Genomic DNA, 22,575 nt, shown 5'->3' with positions numbered 1-22,575 from the left:
GTCTTGGACCCCAGACATCCTTCTGACGACGACGACGGCCAAGAACCCACGTCTTCGACGGAATTGTGCCGAGAACACTTTCACGCGGGGGTCCTGGCTCTCGATTACGAACAACAACAACGGAAGAGAAACGGGGAACGAGAAGAACGGAAACCCGTAACGCCCGACGGATCACCGAAACTCTCTCGGTCGTCTTGGCCACCGAGTTCTCAACCAGCGGGATCCCGCAGCGAAAGCCCGAAGGATGACGATGACGACGAGGAGGGGAATAATCCGTACAAGAGCTACGGTCATCACCGAAGAATGCGACGATTACTTCAAGACGGTTGTCAGTTACGAAAAAATGCGAGGCGTTCGAGAATTCTTGCTCGGATCTTCTAAAAGGAAGCGTTTTGCCGACTGAAGCAGCCCCGACTCTCGTAAAGAAAGCCAGTTCTTTGGATTTCCAAGTCGCACGTCGGTTCTTTGCACGAGAACTAACGTGCGAAAAAAAAATCCCAGTATTGGTTTCCGTTCGTGACGCTGTTTGTTTTCGCGGTTTTTTTCCTTTTTGGGAATTTAAGCGAATGTTCGATCTCAGGTTTAAAAAACACTAGGCGATCGATGATCGTTGCGTTCCATCGTTCGTTTCCAGAGACTCACGCGGAACAAAGGAGTAACCCATCGACTCTGCTATTTCAAGGTAAAAAAAATTACGTCAATGTAAAGATGCTCGAATTCCGTTGAAAATGACAAAGTCCAATTCGTCGAAACCTTTCACGATCCAAAAGCAATTACATTTGTTTCGAGATCGTTCTAATTTGTAGGAGGGTCTTGGTTTTGGAAGAAATGAAAGGCCAACGACTTGAGCACGACGTTTACCGATTTCAAGTGCTCGTGTTTCTCGTCGCAACTCTGCGATTTTCGTTTTGCAAGGCGTTCTCCGAATCGTTTTCCCCCTTCGAATCGTCTTTCAACGCGGGCGGCGTTTTCGTTCTTCGAGTCCCGATCTTCTCGCGAATCGGTGAAAGATGCGCACTCGAATCCTAAGGCAACGCGAAACGGGGATTTAAAACTTGGACTTGAGAACGAGCCACCGTTTTCTTTGCCTTACGCCATGTTAAATTTTCGTGTAGGCGGTAAAAAAAAGGCGCAACGTTCAGGATCTAATCGAGTACCTGAGACAGATCCGATGGAGTAGTCGCAACGTCGTGTAGTGAAAATTTCAATGGTACAAGGCTAAAACCCAAGGAAGCCTTCGTTTTAGCCTTACGGCATGTAAAATTCCATGTAGAGGTAAAAAAAATGACGTCACGTGGTGGATCTAATCGTTTCCCCCGTGTAGGATCCGATCGTTTACCCCAGAGGGATCCGATCCTTTTCCCCAGAGGGATCCGATCATTTACCCCAGAGAGATCCGATCGTTTACCCCAGAGAGATCCGATCGTTTACCCAACATTCGATCCGATCGTTTACCCAACATGCGATCCGATCGTTTACCCCAGAGGGATCCGATCATTTACCCGACATTCGATCCGATCGATTACTCGTCACGTGGCGTATTCGAAGTTTCTATGGTACAAGGCTAAAACCCAAGAAAGCCCCCCAGTTTCAGCCTCCTTGTAAAATTCCCATGTAGGCTATTCCATGTTTCGCTTTGCAAGACCCACCAGTTACTTTAACCCAATCAAGCATTCTTTTTTCCCGCAATACCGATCGCGATTCGTTTCACGAACAAACGGATGTTTGATGTCAGGTTAAAAAAACACTAAGCGATCGACGATCGTTGCGTTCCCTCGTTCGTTTTCAGAGACTCAAGCGGAAAAAAAATAATAACCTATCGGCTTTGCTATTTCAAGGTAAAAAAAATTACGTCAATGAAGACCCGAATCGTTACGTGTTTTCACCGCAGAGTGATCATTGAGACTCTCACGTCGAAATACTTGGCAATTCTTCTGAGTCGTGGCTTCTTTTAACGGCGAAACGAAGATCATCGCGTTTTCTTGGCTGCACGCATGAAACAAGCTTTGTTCCGAGCGGTCCGCGAAGGTAAAAAAAGTGTTTCCTATTTCAGCAACTTCGCGTCCTCGAGCGAGAGAAACGACGTAGAGATCCCATTGCGCTAGTCCGAAAAAAGTCCAATTCATCGAAACATCGCGCGATCTAAGCTCGAGCTTTCAAATTCAAAAGTACATAAAAAAAAAAAAAAAAAAAAAAATTTTGATGTACCTTTGAACTTGTTCTTGAACTTTGTCATTTTTTTGAACACGAATTTTTTTTTTTCTAAACCTGACGTAAACTCTTGGCGAAATCATTAGCGCGTTTCCTTGTTCTGCACGGATGAAAGACGTTTGCTTCACGAAACCCACGCAGGTTGAGTTAGCCGATCCACACTCTGATTTCTTTGAGAAAAACGAGACCCGTTTAAAGATTCCATTTCCTCGACAAATTAAATGAAAGTCCCATTCCTAAAAAAAAACGAATCCCGATAGAGGCAAGCTCAACGTTTGGTTTTCGTAAAGCCTTGGTTTCCTAGAAGCGAATCGCCGATCTTCGACGTCGCTCATCGACGTAACGCTGAAATCAAAGTCAAGTGGATTCCGACGTGACCACTCAGAACGCCGAATTGGCTCGGGCGCGCATGAGCAGAAGAATCAAGTTTTCGCCTCGGCGAGGAACGACGCCGACGCTAAGCGTGTTCGATTCTAGGAACCAATGCTTAAGTTAGGTCGACGTGATTGGATGTCAGTTAGCCATGAAATGCGAAAAGGGCCGCTTCGAAGACGAGTTCCGTACCGCGAGCAGACCGTAAAATTACGGATCTCTTCGTGTTTCCCGGTTCGCGACCGTACAAAGATTTAAATGCCCAATGTGCCCAGGAGAAAGAAGGAACGTTGTTGTTTCGCTCGTGACCTAGCGAAGTAACGTCTCTACCGTAGGAGAAACCGAGATGATCATTGATCGGACTTTTACCTGCTGCGTAGGAAATTGCAAGAGCAGCTACGAAATGCCTATTTGTTCGGTTTTCCCAAAAAACTACGATGTACGAAGTAAACACGTTGCTCTCCGCTCTCATCGAGTCGGGAATTCAAGAAAAAACGTCCGTCAAGTCTCGCAAAACAAATATTTTTCATCCTTGCAGCACAAGTAAACGGGTTACCCATTTCGTCAAGTGTTTGCATCTAGTTTGGAGAATAATTCCAAAGTCCAACACGGTTAAAAGTCAAAAGCTCGTCATTTAAAATTTCGAGCTCTCAAAAAAATATTATGAAAAATTTTTTTTTTTTTTTTTTTTTTTTTTAAACCTGACGTAAACTCTTGGCGAAATCATTAGCGCGTTTCCTTGTTCTGCACGGATGAAAGACGTTTCCTTCACGAAGCCCACGCAGGTTGAGTTAGCCGATCCACCCTCTGATTTACGAGGGATTCGTTTCTCTCGAGGACGTGAAATTCCTGAAAGGGGAACACTGCGCGAACCTCGCCCATTAAAAGGTCTTCATCCGTGCAGCAGAATTGAAATTGAAATTCCATGCCGCGAGAGGACCGTAAAATACGAGACGTTTCGCACTTTACGGTCAAAGACCGTGTTAGAAGGCATTGTTCCAAGACGCCCTTCCGGGACGCCATCCAAGGAATCGCAGTATTTTTTTAAATATTTAACGCTTATGCCAATAGCATTTCGGAACAAAGAGATGGGCTATTCCGCGATTCACCAGAAATAACGTCCTCAATTACGAACTCTGCCACATTCGAAGAGGTAGGGAAATGATCATCGCTCATCAATCCCAAGATTCCGGCGATGGCGTCCCACGGTACTTATAATGCGGTATTCGACCGCAAAACACGAAACATTCCGTATTTTACGGTCTTCACGCGGTACTCTTGCTTCGAGCATCTTTGTGTTTTTTTTTAGGGTAGCTACCGAAGCAGTAAGCATTCGGTAGCTACCCTAATGTTTGGGGTTTTTTTCTAAGTCCACGGTCACGAAATGCTAGAAAGTGTTCGTTGTCCCGTGAGCGATTCTGGGCGTGGAGTCAAATGTGAAGAAAAAAACATAGACGTCTTTTGAAGCCAGCATGTCGGTTTGAGGAAAAAAACCCGTTAGCAATTTCGCACGCAAAAGGAAGATCGTCGTGCGTTCTCGTTGGACGACAAATGCCTGTTTCGCGACGCAGGTAAAAAATGGCCCTGCAACTACTGCGAGAAAAAATGAGCTTACGCAAAAAATCAAATTTCGTGAGAACGAAAAAATGAAGTCCGATTCCGTAAAAAAAATTTCATGATTCAAGCAAGCTCAAAGAAATTTGCAAAAAAAAAAAATTTTTTTTTTCCTAAAATTAATTTGTTAGGGCTTTCATGGCTCAGGACTTTAGGATTTTCGAAAAAAATTGGTTTTTGTCTTTTTACCCGAATTGGAAATTTTCGCGTCCGTTCAACATGTTCCGTCATTCCAGCGATTTCAAACGTTCTTTTAATTTCCAACTCGCTTCCGTCATGTTCTCACAGAGCCATTTCACGATCAAGTTCAGGGCCTCCGACGTCTTCCCCAGTTCGGACAAGAGTTTACCGTTCCAACCCTGCACCTGAGCGAGCCACTCTCGGTAAATTTCCTTGATCTGAGTCTGCGCTTCGGTACGAACTCTCTCGATCTCCACGTCTTTACGGGACAACTTATCGTCGCAGTCCTTGTAGACGTATTCCTCTCTAAGTTCGGCGATTTCCGTCTTGAGGTTGGAATTTAGTTTCTCCAGGCGCCGGGAAAGCTTAGAAAGGTTGGTCTTCTCGTGCTTCAAGGCGTCGTTCTTGTTCTTCGAATAGGTTGCTTCCGTCTTCAGTACGGCCATTTCGTTTCTCAACGCGACGTTCTCGTTCTTCACGGCATCGATTTCCGTCTTCAGCGCAGCGTCTTCCGCCGTTCGAGTCGTCGGTTCTCTTCCCTCAACCGACGGGTTTCTGCCTGGCACTCGAACTTGAATCGCTCCATTTCGTCGGCCATGCGTTTCTGTCGGGGACCGAGCTCGTAGAGTACTTTACCTTCCAAGGCCTCGAAGAAGTCATTTCCGCAGGCCACCTGTTTCCGCAGCCAATCCGAATCGGAGAGCGATTCGTTTTCCGCATTGCGCAACAAGGGCATCACGTAACCGTTCGAGAGGAACAACGCGTTCTCCGGCATCCGGTTCGTTCCTGGTTTCCTTAAGGGTTCGGGTTCCAAGTCTCTCCTCAGGGGAACGACGCATCGCCTCAGAGAACACGCCTCCGAGAGCGGAGACATCCATTCCCTCTTGTGGCTCACGGCATTCGTCTTCTTTTCCAAGTGCCATCCGTCGATGCGTTTGCTACCGTTGGCCTGGAGCATGTACGCCTGCAAACCACTTTCGAATCGCATGCTCCTGAAGAGCGGAGCGTGCAACTGCACGGGTCTCTCGATGTAGTAATGGTGGTAAAAATGAGGACCGCCGTCGGAGTCTTCTTCGTTCCCTGATTCCGTCTGCCGCCAGTCTTCTTCCCAGTCTCTCGGGGGAACGTGCCCGAGGTTCCGGAACGTCCCGTCGCACGTCGATTTCGGCATCGAGACGTAAGCGATGACCCTCGCCAAATGCATGGCGTTCTTGATGGGTTTGCAGAGTTTCAGTTTCTCGTTCTTTGCGACCCTCCCGTCGGAAGAACGGACGCCCGCCCAGAACCGCTTGAAGGCGTCCGGACCCTTCGGGGAGCAAACCACCAGGTGCCGATGAAGGATGTTGGCCCAGCCGGCATGCTGCTGCAGCCCGAAAATCTTCGACGTTTTCTTGAATCCGTCGCAGAGGCAACTCCAGGGCAGTACCAAGATCGACGATTCCGCGAACAGGCGTCGGAACTCGGAGAAAAGGGCCGCTTTCAGCATGACGTGGTACCACGACGCCACGCCATCGGTCTCGTATTGCTTCATGACGTATTCCAAGTCGGATCCCAATCCCGACTCTTCGCTGAGAACGCCCTCGGGAATCTCACGGAAGAAGGTGCGCGTGCGGAATCTCGCCAGCAAATCGCCGATCTCGTAAAATCCTTCGTAACCGCTCCTCCTCTCGTGACCATTCATGTCCTTCGGGCGACACGTCATCCGAGGCTTGCCCATTCGCGAATCGTAGCAAGACGAACAGACGTCGAGCAAACCTTCGTCGTCATCGGTCTCGTTGCGTTCTCGTTCTTCTTCCTCGTTGCGTTCTTCTTCTCGTCGTCGTTCTGCGTCTCGCGTTTTCTCGATTCGTACCAACAGGCACGACGACGCGTGTTTCGCGTTATAACGCACACCGGGTCTCTCGAACTCTATCCCGCACCAGGGACAGAAACACCGTTCGGGCAAGGCATGAACCTCAGCGACGTGCTCTCTCATCTCGAGCACCGATTTCCCCGTCCCGCACGAGAAACAAGTCAAGGAAACGTCTCGGTATCGCACGATGCGGTTCTTGTAGCCGTTCCTACCTAATTCGCGTTTCCGATCGTTCAGGGCAGACATCCCTTTTTTACGTTCAAGGCTCGTTGAGAAAAAAATGTAGTTCCGTTTCAAGAAAACGCCGGACAAACACACCGACGGTTCAGAAAAATACGAAATCTTTCACGTTTCCCAGGTAACCTTAGAAGAACAAAGTGATTAAACGAGAAAAAATAAGCGAAAGTTCTGAAAAAAAAATCTTTCAACGCTTCGAAACACGCGAGACCTTTTAAATACGTAAAAAAAAAAAACTTAGGCGTTGGGCGATGGGCCCTTCGGGCCCTTTTCATTTGAATGCTGGCAAGGTGGCATTCAAAAGAGTTTTACGCAATTTGAATTGCAATACCTGTATGATCTTAGCTTCAGCGGTCAAGCGAATTCCGGATGTCGTTAGATGAATTCTTAGAGAGAATCAGTTATCCAAAACCATGGACCAATGCATGATGATGAATGGAAACAGCATCGAGAACATTAGTCGGAATCCAGAGGCATTTGAACACATTCTAGAGGACGTAGGATTTTATTTCAAGACCATTGGACCAGAGTTCATTGGTACGATACCAAATATCAGGAGATAAAACCTAAAGACGAGCGAAACATGAAGCACGAAGCATGAAGAATGAAGCATGAAGAATGAAGCATGAAGAATGAAGCAAGAAACATGAAGCAGGAAGCATGACGCATGAAGAATGAAGCACGAAGCATGAAGCACGGAGCATGAAGAATGAATCAAGAAGCATGAAGCATGGAGCACGAAGCACGAGGCATGAAGCATGAAGCACGAAGCATGAAGCACGAAGCATGAAGCACGAAGCATGAAGAATGAATCAAGAAGCATGAAGCATGGAGCACGAAGCACGAGGCATGAAGCATGAAGCATGAAGCACGAAGCATGAAGCACGAAGCAAGAAGCACGAAGCATGAAGCACGAAGCATGAAGAATGAATCATGAAGCATTAATAGACGAGAACCGTAAATTCTACGGAAGTTAAAAATGTATGGTCTGAAAAATCAAAGGACATCAACTGCGGTTAAATGAGAACAATAAGCAATTCAAATTGCTCAAATTTTTTTTCTTTTTTTTTCACGTATTGAGTTTTGAACTCCCGCAGATCTCGAATCCTCAAAAGATTGAAGTTAACGTTTTTTTTTCGAGGGTTTCTTTTCTCGCCGAATCTCCTTCAAATCATCACGCATCGTTCTCGCCGAATCTCCTTTTCATCCGTCCCGCATCACGTTGCACTCATGAATCACCCCGCATCCCATTCCAAACACCCTTCCGAACGTCTCGCTCAACCATTTCAACGACAACCATTCCCAGTCGCAAGTAGCGGATCGCCAGTAGCTGGAAAAGTAATGCATTTGCCAATTTGACCTCAATCTGTCAATCAATGTCAATTTGACCTCAATCTGTCAATCAATCAATCAATCAATCAATCAATCTGTCAATCGATCAATCAATGTCAAAACTTTTTTTTTTTTCGAACTTCAATTTGTATTTGGCTCAGGGAAAAAATGAGAGCTCATCAAACGACGAGCAATTTGTTTCGGGACTCGCGAAACAGGTGACCTTCATGACGTCACATGCCAGCCACGCCCACTGGGTGACGTCATGAAGGTCACGCGTCGCGGTTTTCGACCGCCAGGGAATACGGAATAGTCCGATTTGCGGTTCGTCACTTTTGTGTCTCGAGTGATTGGTTCATGAGATGTGACGAGTTGGTTTTTGTCATTTTTTAGGGGACCAACGAAAAGGGATTTTGCAGCACGCAGCTAAGAGACGGCAATGATCTTCGTTTCGTCTTTAAAAGGAGCCACGATCTGCGGTGAGATTTTTCGGTAAAAGACCGGCTCAACGACGATTAGGTTTCGCGCATTCGTTAAAGAAATTAGAACATGGATCGGCTAACTCTTTTACGCCTGGGTCTCGTAAAATTAATTAAATTAATTAGCAGCGAGCTAATTAGCAGCAATCAAACACAATTAGTAGCAAGCTCAATCAGAACCGTAAAAAAAAAGAAAAAAAAAAGCTTTAGCTTCCTTTTGGATTGGGAGGCGTTTCGACGAGTTGGACTTTGTCATTTTTTTGAACCAACGAAAAGGGATCTTACAGGACGTAGCCAAGAAACCGTAGTGATCTTCGTTTCGTGTTTAAGAGAAGCCACGACTCAGGGGAATCACTCTGCGGTTAAAATAACGTTTTCTTCGGTAAAAATTTTCGGGTTTTTTTGGTAAAAGACCGGCTCAGCGACGATTACGTTTCGCGCATTCGTGAAAGAAATGAGAGGGTGAATCGGCTAACTCTTTTATGCCTGGGTCTCGTGAAGTTTACGTCGGGTTTAGAAAACAATTCGGGTTAAAAAAAGTGACAAAATTCGAAACATGGCTAAAACTCGGGCTTTCAAACACAATTAGCAGCAAGCTCAATCACAACCGTAAAAAAAAAAAAATCCTTTTTTTTTTTTTTTTTTTTTTTTTTTTTTACGGTTGTGGTTGAGGTTTCGGAGATCTCGAATCTTGAACTTTTTCAAATATTGGAACATTACGCTTTTGTTTTGAGGGTTTCGTTTTCCTACGTGATGGATCATGGCGTCGCGAGAGACCTCTCCTCTCCTTTCGTGGCCAGTCGACGTCGATCCCGGAGACGGTCGCTTTCTATGGAACGAGGCATGTCAATGACCGCGTGCGAACCGTAAATCTGCGGTCTTTAAGACAGATCGCGGTCTTTTACCGCGGTCAGACAGTCCCTCAATATTTTTTTCGAGCAACGGGACCCCGGAGGAAAAACCAAAGACGGGGCAACCAACCGCTCGGTGAGCATATGGGTTTCAGCGCCCCCACACGATCGTCGCGAGAACCTCCGCAACGCTGTAACAGGGCTCGGAGAGCGCCTCCTAGTGATTTTTTCCAGGAACCTTCGCAACGCTGTAAGAGAAACGGACTCGGAGAGCGCCTCCTAGTGATTTTTTCCAGGAACCTTCGCAACGCTGTAGGAGAAACGGGCTTGGAGAGCGCCACCTAGTGATTTTTTCCAGGAACCTTCGCAACGCTGTAAGAGAAACGGACTTGGAGAGCGCCTCCTAGTGATTTTTTACGAGAATCACTTCAGAACTGTTCGCGAACCTTGGTCATCGTCACGAAACAGCGCCATCTGCCTCGTTCACGACGCCACCTCGCGAATTTTTACGAGAACCACTTCAGATCTGTACGCGAACCTTGGTTAGCCTCGCCTGGAAACAGCGCCATCTGCGTCGTTCACGATGCCACCTCGCGAATTTTTACGAGAACCATCTTAGAACTGTACGCGAACCTTGGTCAAATCGCCTGGAAACAGCGCCATATGCCTCGTTCACGATGCCACCTTGCGAATTTTACGAGAACCATCTTAGAACTGTATGCGAACCTTTTTCGATTTCGCTTGGAAACAGCGCCATCTGCCTCGTTCACGAGGCCATCTCGCGATTTTTACGAGAATCACTTCACACCTGTACAAGAATCTTGGTTAGCCTTGCATGGAAACAGCGCCATCTGCGTCGTTCACGATGCCACCTGACGAATTTTACGAGAACCATCTTAGACCTGTACGCGAACCTTGGTCAAATCGCCTGGAAACAGCGCCATCTGCGTCGTTCACGAGGCCACCTGACGAATTTTACGAGAACCATCTTAGACCTGTATGCGAACCTTGGTCAAATCGCCTGGAAACAGCACCATCTGCGTCGTTCACGAGGGCACCTGACGAATTTTACGAGAACCACTTCAGACCTGTACCCGAATCTTGGTTAGCCTCGCATGGAAACAGCGCCAGCTGCTCGTTCACGAGGCCACCTGACGAATTTTACGAGAACCACTTCAGACCAGTACGCGAACCTTGGTCAAATCGCCTGGAAACAGCGCCATCTGCTCGTTCACGTTGTCACCTGGTGAATTTTTACGAGAATCACTTCAGAACTGCGCGCGAACGTTAGTGTTTGTTTTCGATTCGAACGTTACTTTCTGTAGGTTCACGCAAACACGGTTAAAAAAACGTAATCTCCTTAGATCTCTTAGAGGTTCTGGACCTCAGGGGTTCGGAGGAAGAGAGAATGGCATTTAGAAAAAAAATTGAAGTTTGATGAAAATCGGAATACGGATCCAACGATCCCTCAAACACTCGAACTCAAATATTTTTGAAGTTTGAAGATTCGATTAGGAATGAGATTCAAAAAATTGAACTTGTATTTTTTTGGAAATCATCAACGTGAAATGACGACGATCGCTTTCTTTTGAGATTGTCACGTTTTTCAAGTCAAGTGTTTTTTTTTCTTCAAACAACTTACATTTTTACTTCACGCGTTGAAGATGTTGGCATTTTAAAACTTTACGACTCCAAAAATGACAAAGTCCAGCATTTGCGAAATAAACGAAGATTGAAACCTCCAACACATCCAAAGAGTTCCTTTAAAAAAAAATGAAAAAAAAAATAAAAATTTCATGTTTAAATTTTAGGTTCTTGATCTTAGGGTTTCAAAAAAAATGGGACTTTGAAAATTTCGAAAGTTTGCAGGAAATTGGATCTGCTTCCGATCGATCGATTATTTCAACGTTTTCCTCCGGGCCTTACCAAGATTGCAAGGATCTACGGCCCGAGACAAGCGCTAACTTTAGCTACGGCCAACTCCAGTAATTTCGCATTCATGTCCTGCAGCAACCTCTCCATGTTTCTGATGTACGAAATCTTTTCCCCGTACGTCTTGGCGAGTGTCCGATACTTCTGCGAATCGAAGAAATGTTTCGTCGTCCTGATCCGGCATCTACTACGGCCACCACTCGAGTCGAAGCAACGACGACGGCACAGCGGGCACGTCCGGTCCGAATTCGTCCGCTTGGCGGTAGCGAACCATTCTGAAATACAAGCCTGATGAAAAGAGTGACCGCACGCTAGTTTTTTCCCGTCGCAACGGACGATTGCGTCCAGGCAAACGGAACATGTCAATCGTCCTCCCCTTCGCTCTCTCGCTGAAACGTCGCGAAGCTCTTCCATGTCCGATACTTCGGCGACGACCATCTCCAACCGATCGTCGGGAAATCGTTCCGTGAGAGCCTTTCTCGTCTCGTTCAGTAGTCGCGTCAAATCGAAGTACGTAAATAGGTAACGATCGGGATGGATGCCCATAGCGAAGAAGGGCTCGATTTTGCTCACGAAATCCAATTCGAAGTCCTCCAATTCCAGCAAAACTGCGTTGCAAGCGATCAATTTCGTATTCCGAATCATGACGGAAATCGTTGATTCGAAACGTGCTGCTGGAATCTTTTGTAGCTCACAGAGGAAGGCAAAAAAAAATTTTTTTTTTTTTTTTTTTTTTGAGAGAGTTTAAAGTGTTTTGTGTTTTGGGAAGTTTGAATGTTTTTTTGCTCTGGGGAATTCGAATGTTTTTTTGTTTTGGGAGTATGAATGTTTTTTTGTTTTGGGAGTTTGAATGTTTTTTTGTTTTGGGAGTTTGAATGTTTTTTTGTTTTGGGACTTTGAATGTTTTTTTTTGTTTTGGGAATTCGAATGTTTTTTTTGTTTTGGGAATTCGAATGTTTTTTTGTTTTGGGAAATTTGAATGTTTTTTTGTTTTGGGAGTTTGAATGTTTTTTTGTTTTGGGAGTTTGAATGTTTTTTGTTGTCATTAAAAAACCTTAGTCGGTAAGGAAATAAATGATCGAAACACACACACACACTAACACACACACACACACACACACTTAAAAACTACACACGTTTCCATCAAACCACGTACCGTTCAAGATGCTGGTTACTCTCTCCCTCTTTCGAGCTTCTATGACGCACAAAACTAAAAAAACTACGCACGATGAAATGAGCGATGCGAGCTGCTTTGCATTTTCTTTTTTCGACACCAACTCATACATCGTAAAAACACCCAGCAACCTAACAGATAAAAGCACGCACGCGTGTTTGCTCGAAACGCCCTTTTCGAGACCTGTGTAGATGTTAAATCCAATCTAAACTTTAAACAACAAATACAAACTTTAAAAAATAAACTACACTTGTTTCTATTAAACCACATATCGTTCAAGATGTCCTTTTTTTCGAGACCTTAAAAAAACCGAGGTGTTAATGTTTGCGTGTGTGTGAAATAAAACAGTACACAATCGTTTCGCGAGCTTTTATTGTTTCCGTCCTGCAAAAAGAAAAAAAAAGAAACGTCCAAGGGTCTTCATCTGTAAATTTAGTTGTTCACAGAGAATAGTTCGTGTAATCCAAGTTCTATTCTCCGAGTACTGCTGAAAACATTGGCATACACACTCAAAAAAAAAATAGCATTAGTATGAGGATGCTCATTGAAATATTAGAGAAAAAGAGAGAGAGAGAGAGAGAGCGAGAGAGATAAATAAAAATGACTTACCCGTCTTCATCTGTAAATTTAGTTGTTCCAAGTTCTATTCGTCGACGCTTTCGCAGTTTATAAAATTTTGATCTGGATTGGAACCATCTTACGTTGTCACCGGTGGGTTTCCAACGGATACAATCCTAGTTATTTACGGACCAATTAATAAGTCCCACGCGAAATAAGATGCCAAAGAGATAGAGAGATATTTGTCGACGCTTTCGTAGTTTATAAAATTTTGATCTGGATTGGAACCATCTTACGTTGTCACCGTTAGGTTTTCAACGGTTACAATCCTAGTTATTTACGGACCAATTAATAAGTCCCACGCGAAATAAGATGCCAAAGAGATAGAGAGATAAATTAAAATGACTTACCCGTGTTCATCTGTAGTAAAATTTTTTCACAGAGAATAGTTCGTGTAATCCATGTTCTATTCTCTGGTTACGGCTTGAAGACGTCTGCACTGCTTCGGAGAGGAGGAAACACCGTAATTCCGCACAAAACTTGGTCTTCATCTGTAGTCACGAAGAATAGTTCGCGTAATCCATGTTCTATTCTCCGGGTACGGCTTGAAGATGTCTGCACTGTTTCGGTCCAGCTTCTTCGGGGGGTCCAGTTGATCCAAGATCCCGCCCTGAAAAAAAAAACAAAAGAAACAACGGCAGCGACACAAATATCTAATACAACATACATAAACGTAACAGACTATACACAAAAGGCTGTAAGGATCCTTACAAGTACCTAGTTGTATTCGATTTGCTATAAACTTACGAATTTTTTAAAACGCGGACAGTAAAATATCGCAATTTACTGTTTGGGCTAAAATAAAAATTTAACTTAAAACTGCAATTCGAATACCACTAGAAACGAACACATTACAAAAAAAAAATAGATCATATACCAACACACATACACAAACACAGAGAGAGAGAGAGAGAGGGAGAAATAAATACTTAAAACATACTTACTTTGCCGTGAAAATTTCCAAATTGAAGTCCAGTTGGTTTGCAGATGGCGAGTCCAAGTATAGAGTTACAAGTCCAACAGATGGCAGAGGCATTTACAAAGTTAAAACAGCTGACAAAGTTTGAATAACCATTCTAGAAGAGGAACGGAGTTTTATACTCACAGAAATAGGTCACGCAAAAAATTTGCAGCAATCACAGATCGAAACCTCAAAAAATCTTGAGGGAAAAAAAAAACTGACCTTGACCTTGACCCTGACCTTGAACTTAACATTGACCTTGACCTTGACCCTTCAACACTTATTACCTGCGTCCATGGGGGGTCCATACCACCGTCCTTTAGTGGTATCCAGCAAGCCAAGGGTTTCATACTTACCTAAACGCTGAAAGAGCTCCGGAGGCACGTCTTCACTCTTCGGAGTACCAGATCCAACTGATCCAAACTAGGCAAACGCGCTCCCTTTTATACCCATCAGCCAGTCGTAGCTCAAAATACGAAAAAAATTTGTAACTCGAGAACGGTTCAACGTAGAGACTTGAAACCACCATCATTGGATGAAGAATTAAATTCTCCATCTAGTAAAAATAGTTTCGAGTCTCTGCGTCCATTCGTTCTCGAGTTATGAATTACTTTAGATTTAGCGGAAAATCTAAAAAAATTCGTAACTCGAGGACGAATGAACGTAGAGACCCGAAACCGGTGTCAATCGAAGCAAAATTAAATTTTCCATCTAATCATGGTGGTTTCAAGTCTCTACACCGATTCATTCTCGAGTTACGAATTTTTTTTAGATTTTCCGCTAAACATAAAAAAATTCGTAACTCGAGAACGAATCGGTGTAGAGACTTGAAACTACCATGATTAGATGGAGATTTTAATTCTACATCTAGTAAAGGTAGTTTCGTGTCTCTACGTCCATTCGTTCTCGAGTTACGAATTAGTTCATGTTTAGCGTTAAATCTAAAGTAATTCATAACTCGAAAACGAATGAACGTAGAGACTCGAAACCGGTGTCAATCGACGGGGAACAAAATTTACCTTCGAATGACACCGGTTTCATCACTCCGAGAGACGTTCAGATTTAGCGGAAAATCTAAAAAAAAAATCGTAACTCGAGAAAGAATGGACGTAGGGACTCGGAACCGGTGTCAATCGACGAAGAATAAAATTTACCTTCGAAAGACACCGGTTTCAAGTCTCTACACCGATTCGTTCTCGAGATACGAATTTTTTTATGTTTAACGCTAAATCTAAAAAAATTCGTAACTCGAGAACGAATGGACGTAGAGACTTGAAACTACCATCATTGCATGAAGAATTAAATTTTCCATCTTGTAAAGGTAGTTTCGTGTCTCTACACCGATTCGTTTTTGAGCTACGAATTTTTTTAGATTTAACGGTAAATCTAAAGTAATTCATAACTCGAGAACGAATGGACGTAGAGACTTGAAACTGCCATGATTAGATGGAAAATTTAATTTTACTTCGAATGACACCGGTTTTGAGTCTCTACGTTCATTTGTTCTCAAGTTACGAATTTGTTTAGATTAGCGTTAAATCTAAAAAAATTCGTAACTCGAGAACGAATCGACGTAGAGATTCGGAAGTACCATCATTAGACGACGAACAAAAATTACCTTCAAATGATACCCGTCGCATTTCCATCGGTCGTTTTCTCGGAGTTACGAATTATTTCAGGTTTAACACTAAATCTAAAAAAATTCGTTGTTCGAAAACGAATCGGTGTAGAGACACGAAACTACCTTTACTAGATGGAGAATTTAATTCTTCATGGAATGATGGTAGTTTCAAGTCTCTACGTCCATTCGTTCTCGAGTTATGAATTACTTTAGATTTAACGCTAAACATGAACTAATTCGTAACTTGAGAACGAATGGACGTAGAGACACGAAACTACCTTTACTAGATGTAGAATTAAAATCTCCATCTAATCATGGTAGTTTCAAGTCTCTACACCGATTCGTTCTCGAGTTACGATTTTTTTATGTTTAGCGGAAAATCTAAAAAAAATTCGTAACTCGAGAACGAATCGGTGTAGAGACTTGAAACCACCATGATTGGATGGAAAATTTAATTTTGCTTCGATTGACACCGGTTTCGGGTCTCTACGTCCATTCGTCCTTGAGTTACGAATTTTTTTTAGATTTTCCGCTAAATCTAAAGTAATTCATAACTCGAGAACGAATGGACGCAGAGACTCGAAACTATTTTTACTAGATGGAAAATTTAATTCTTCATCCAATGATGGTAGTTTCAAGTCTCTACGTTGAACCGTTCTCGAGTTACAAATTTTTTTCGTATTCTAAGCTACGACTAGCTGATGGGTATAAAAGGGAGCGCGTTTGCCTAGTTTTGATCAGTTGGATCTGGTACTCCGAAGAGTGAAGACGTGCCTCCGGAGCTCCTTCAGCGTTTAGGTAAGTATGAAACCCTTGGCTTGCTGGATACCACTAAAGGAGGGTGGTATGGACCCCCCATGGACGCAGGTAATAAGTGTTGAAGGGTCAAGGTCAAGGTCAATGTCAAGTTCAAGGTCAAGGTCAGTTTTTTTTCCCCTCAAGATTTTTTGAGGTTTCGATCTGTGATTGCTGCAAATTTTTTGCGTGACCTATTTCTGTGAGTATAAAACTCCGTTCCTCTTCTAGAATGGTTATTCTAACTTTGTCAGCTGTTTTAACTTTGTAAATACATTTTCCCATCTGTTGGACTTGTAGTTTTTTCATCTGTTAGAACTTTGTGTGAATACCTCGGCCACCTGTTGGAACTTGTAATTCTTGAAGGAGTGAAGTTGTAAATACCTCTGCCATCTGTTGGACTTGTAACTCTATACTTGGACTCGCCATCTGCAAACCAACTGGACTTCAATTTGGAAATTTTCACGGCAAAGTAAGTATGTTTTATGTATTTATTTCTCTCTCTCTCTCTCTCTCTGTGTGTGTGTGTTTGTGTATGTAAGTTGGTATATGATCTATTTTTTTTTTTGTAATGTGTTCGTTTCTAGTGGTATTCGAATTGCAGTTTTAAGTTAAATTTTTATTTTAGCCCAAACAGTAAACTGCGATATTTTACAGTCCGCGTTTTAAAAAATTCGTAAGTTTATAGCAAATCGAATACAACTAGGTACTTGTAAGGATCCTTACAGCCTTTTGTGTATAGTCTGTTACGTTTATGTATGTTGTATTAGATATTTGTGTCGCTGCCGTTGTTTCTTTTGTTTTTTTTTTCAGGGGGGGATCTTGGATCAACTGGACCCCCCGAAGAAGCTGGACCGAAACAGTGCAGACATCTTCAAGCCGTACCCGGAGAATAGAACATGGATTACACGAACTATTCTCCGTAACTACAGATGAAGACCAAGTTTTGTGCGGAATTCCGGTGTTTCCTCCTCTCCGAAGCAGTGCAGACGTCCTCAAGCCGTACCCGGAGAATAGAACATGGATTACACGAACTATTCTCCGTGAACAATTTTTTGCTACAGATGAAGACGGGTAAGTCATTTTAATTTATCTCTCTATCTCTTTGGCATCTTATTTCGCGTGGGACTTATTAATTGGTCCGTAAATAACTAGGATTGTAACCGTTGGAAACCTAACCGTGACAACGTAAGATGGTTCCAATCCAGATCAAAATTTTATAAACTACGAAAGCGTCGACAAATATCTCTCTCTATCTCTTTGGCATCTTATTTCGCGTGGGACTTATTAATTGGTCCGTAAATAACTAGGATTGTAACCGTTGGAAACCTAACGGTGACAACGTAAGATGGTTCCAATCCAGATAAAAATTTTATAAACTACAAAAGCGTCGACAAATATCTCTCTCTATCTCTTTGGCATCTTATTTCGCGTGGAACTTATTAATTGGTCCGTAAATAACTAGGATTGTAACCGTTGGAAACCTAACGGTGACAATGTAAGATGGTTCCAATCCAGATCAAAATTTTATAAACTACAGATGAAGACGAATAGAACTCTATCTCTTTGGCATCTTATTTCGCGTGGGACTTATTAATTGGTCCGTAAATAACTAGGATGGTATCCGTTGGAAACCTAACGGTGACAACGTAAGATGGTTCCAATCCAGATCAAAATTTTATAAACTACGAAAGCGTCGACGAATAGAACTTGGAACAACTAAATTTACAGATGAAGACGGGTAAGTCATTTTTATTTATCTCACTCGCTCTCTCTCTCTCTCTCTCTCTCTCTAATACTTCAATGAGGATCCTCATTCTAATGCTATTTTTTTTGGAGTGTGTATGCCAATGTTTTCAGCAGTACCCGGAGAATAGAACTTGGATTACACGAACTATTCTCTGTGAACAACTAAATTTACAGATGAAGACCCTTGGACGTCTCTTTCTTTTCTTTTTGCAGGACGGAAACAATAAAAGCTCTCGAAACGATTGTGTACTGTTTTATTTCACACACACGCAAACATTAACACCTCGGTTTTTTTAAGGTCTCGAAAAAAAGGACATCTTGTACGATATGTGGTTTGATTGAAACAAGTGTAGTTTATTTTTTAAAGTTTGTATTTGTTGTTTAAAGTTTAGATTGGATTTAACATCGACACAGGTGAATTTAACATCGGGTAGTGGTTGCGGTGGGCTCCAATCTGAAAACAATTATGTGTTTACGATGTAAATCTCGAAACTTTATGTTTTGAGCGGTAATATTTCACGTCTTGAAACTTTCGAACAAATCCCAAACGCTTTTACGATGTAAATCTCGAAACTTTATGTTTCGAGTGGTAATATTTCACGTCTCGAAACTTTCGAACAAATCCCAAACGCTTTTACGGTGTAAATCTCGGAACTTTATGTTCCAAACAAATCCAAACGCGTTTACTATGTAAATCTCGGAACTTTATGTTCCGAGTGGTAATATTTCACGTCTCTATGTTCCAAACACAAATCCAAACGCGTTTACTATGTAAATCTCGGAACTTTATGTTCCGATTGGTAATATTTTCACGCATATGAGTCTCGAAACTTTACGTTCCGAGCAAATTCAAACGCGTTTACGATGTAGTTTAACATCGGGTAGTGGTTATGGTGGGTCCAATCTAAAAAAAATTCGAACGCGTTTACGATGTAAATCTCGGAACTTTATGTTCCGAGTGGTAATATTTTCACGCATATGAGTCTCGAAACTTTACGTTCCGAGCAAATTCAAACGCGTTTACGATGTAATTCTTGGAGCTTCATCCCCATGCAATATAGGTTTCCGGAAACTAATTCTCAGAATTGAAAAAAGGGGATTGCATGAAATCGCAAACGTTTATGTGGGATCGTTTTTTTTTTCCTTCGATGATCTGAAACGCGTAGAAAAATACGATCGCGTGCGTGTTTTTTACCAGTCTTGTATTTTTTGTGTGTTGGGTGTTTTTTACGTTCTTGTGAGTCTCGAAAAGAGCGTTTTGAGCAAACCCGCGTGCGTGCTTTTATCTGTTAGGTTGGTGGGTGTTTTTACGATGTATGAGTTGGTGTCGAAAAAAGAAAATGCAAAGCATCTCGCGGACATTTGATCGTGCGTAGTTTTTTTAGTTTTGTGTGTCATAGAAGCTCGAAAGAGGGAGAGAGTAACGAGCATCTTGAACGGTACGTGGTTTGATGGAAGCGTGTGTAGTTTTTAAGTGTGTGTGTGTGTGTGTGTGTTTCGATCATTTTTTTCCTTACCGACTAAGGTTTTTAATGACAACAAAAAACATTCGAACTCCCAAAACAAAAAAACATTCAAACTCCCAAAACAAAAAAACATTCAAATTTCCCAAAACAAAAAAACATTCGAATTCCCAAAACAAAAAAAACATTCGAATTCCCAAAACAAAAAAAGCATTCAAACTCCCAAAACAAAAAAACATTCAAACTCCCAAAACAAAAAAACATTCAAACTCCCAAAACAAAAAAACATTCGAATTCCCAAAACAAAAAAACATTCGAATTCCCAAAACAAAAAAAACATTCAAACTCCCAAAACAAAAAAACATTCAAACTCCCAAAACAAAAAAACATTCAAACTCCCAAAACAAAAAAACATTCAAACTCCCATAACAAAAAAACATTCAAACTCCCAAAACAAAAAAACATTCAAACTCCCAAAACAAAAAAACATTCGAATTCCCCAGAGCAAAAAAACATTCAAACTCCCAAAACAAAAAAACATTCGAATTCCCCAGAGCAAAAAAACATTCAAACTTCCCAAAACACAAAACACTTTAAAATCTCAAAAAAAAAAAAAAAATTTTTTTCTTTTTTTTTTTTTTTTGCCTTCCTCTGTGAGCTACAAAAGATTCCAGCAGCACGTTTCGAATCAACGATTTCCGTCATGATTCGGAATACGAAATTGATCGCTTGCAACGCAGTTTTGCGTGAATTGGAGGACTTCGAATTGGATTTCGTGAGCAAAATCAAGCCCTTCCTCGCCATGGGCATCCATCCCGATCGTTACCTAATTACGTATTCGATTCGACGCGACTACTGAACGAGACGAGAAAGGATCTCACGGAACGATTTCCCGACGATCGGTTGGAGATGGTCGTCGCCGAAGTATCGGACATGGAAGAGCTTCGCGACGTTTCAGCGAGAGAGCAAAGGGGAGGACGATTGACATGTTCCGTTTGCCTGGACGCAATTGTCCGTTGCGACGGGAAAAACTAGCGTGCGGTCACTCTTTTCATCAGGCTTGTATTTCAGAATGGTTCGCTACCGCCAAGCGGACGAATTCGGACCGGACGTGCCCGCTGTGCCGTCGTCGTTGCTTCGACTCGAGTGGTGGCCGTAGTAGATGCCGGATCAGGACGACGAAAAATTTCTTCGATTCGCAGAAGTATCGGACACTCGCCAAGACGTACGGGGAAAAGATTTCGTACATCAGAAACATGGAGAGGTTGCTGCAGGAAATGAATGCGAAATTACTGGAGTTGGCCGTAGCTAAAGTGAGCGCTTGTCTCGGGCCGTAGATCCTTGCAATCTTGGTAAGGCCCGGAGGAAAACGTTGAAATAATCGATCGATCGGAAGCAGATCCAATTTCCTGCAAACTTTCGAAATTTTCAAAGTCCCATTTTTTTTGAAACCCTAAGATCAAGAACCTAAAATTTAAACATGAAAAAAATTTTTTTTTTATTTTTTAAAGGAACTCTTTGGATGTGTTGGAGGTTTCAATCTTCGTTTATTTCGCAAATGCTGGACTTTGTCCTTTTTGGAGTCGTAAAGTTTAAAAATGCCAACATCTTCAACGCGTGAAGTAAAAATGTAAGTTGTTTGAAGAAAAAAAAAACACTTGACTTGAAAAACGTGACAATCTCAAAAGAAAGCGATCGTCGTCATTTCAGTTTGATGATTTCCAAAAAAATACAAGTTCAATTTTTTGAATCTCATTCCTAATCGAATCTTCAAACTTCAAAAATATTTGAGTTCGAGTGTTTGAGGGATCGTTGGATCCGTATTCCGATTTTCATCAAACTTCAATTTTTTTTCTAAATGCCATTCTCTCTTCCTCCGAACCCCTGAGGTCCAGAACCTCTAAGAGATCTAAGGAGATTACGTTTTTTTAACCGTGTTTGCGTGAACCTACAGAAAGTAACGTTCGAATCGAAAACAAACACTAACGTTCGCGCGCAGTTCTGAAGTGATTCTCGTAAAAATTCACCAGGTGACAACGTGAACGAGCAGATGGCGCTGTTTCCAGGCGATTTGACCAAGGTTTCCGTACTAGTCTGAAGTGGTTCTCGTAAAATTCGTCAGGTGGCCTCGTGAACGAGCAGATGGCGCTGTTTCCATGCGAGGCTAAACAGATTCGGGTACAGGTCTGAAGTGGTTCTCGTAAAATTCGTCATGTGCCCTCGTGAACGACGCAGATGGCGCTGTTTCCAGGCGATTTGACCAAGGTTCGCATACAGGTCTAAGATGGTTCTCGTAAAATTCGTCAGGTGGCCTCGTGAACGACGCAGATGGCGCTGTTTCCAGGCGATTTGACCAAGGTTCGCGTACAGGTCTAAGATGGTTCTCGTAAAATTCGTCAGGTAGCATCGTGAACGACGCAGATGGCGCTGTTTCCATGCGAGGCTAACCAAGATTCTTGTACAGGTCTGAAGTGATTCTCGTAAAAATCGCGAGATGGCCTCGTGAACGCGGCAGATGGCGCTGTTTCCAAGCGAAATCGAAAAAGGTTCGCATACAGTTCTAAGATGGTTCTCGTAAAAATCGCAAGGTGGCATCGTGAACGAGGCATATGGCGCTGTTTCCAGGCGATTTGACCAAGGTTCGCGTACAGTTCTAAGATGGTTCTCGTAAAAATTCGCGAGGTGGCGTCGTGAACGAGGCAGATGGCGCTGTTTCTTGACGATGACCAAGGTTCGCGAACAGTTCTGAAGTGATTCTCGTAAAAAATCACTAGGAGGCGCTCTCCTAGCCCGTTTCTCTTACAGCGTTGCGAAGGTTCTTGGAAAAAAATCACTAGGTGGCGCTCTCCAAGCCCGTTTCTCTTACAGCGTTGCGAAGGTTCCTGGAAAAAATCACTAGGAGGCGCTCTCCGAGCCCTGTTACAGCGTTGCGGAGGTTCTCGCGACGATCGTGTGGGGGCGCCGAAACCCATATGCTCACCGAGCGGTTGGTTGCCCCGTCTTTGGTTTTTCCTCCGGGGTCCCGTTGCTCGAAAAAAATATTGAGGGACTGTACCTACGGGGTTTGGCGCCATGGCGAACTTCAGAAATTGCCCCCCCCCCCCCAGTTAGCCCCAGAAGTAGAAGTCACCGAA

This window comes from Uloborus diversus, chromosome 3 (assembly GCF_026930045.1).
Source record: "Uloborus diversus isolate 005 chromosome 3, Udiv.v.3.1, whole genome shotgun sequence".
Lineage (NCBI taxonomy): Eukaryota > Metazoa > Arthropoda > Arachnida > Araneae > Uloboridae > Uloborus > Uloborus diversus.
The sequence above is the reverse complement of the archived record's forward strand: the minus strand, read 5'-3'. Positions refer to the sequence as shown.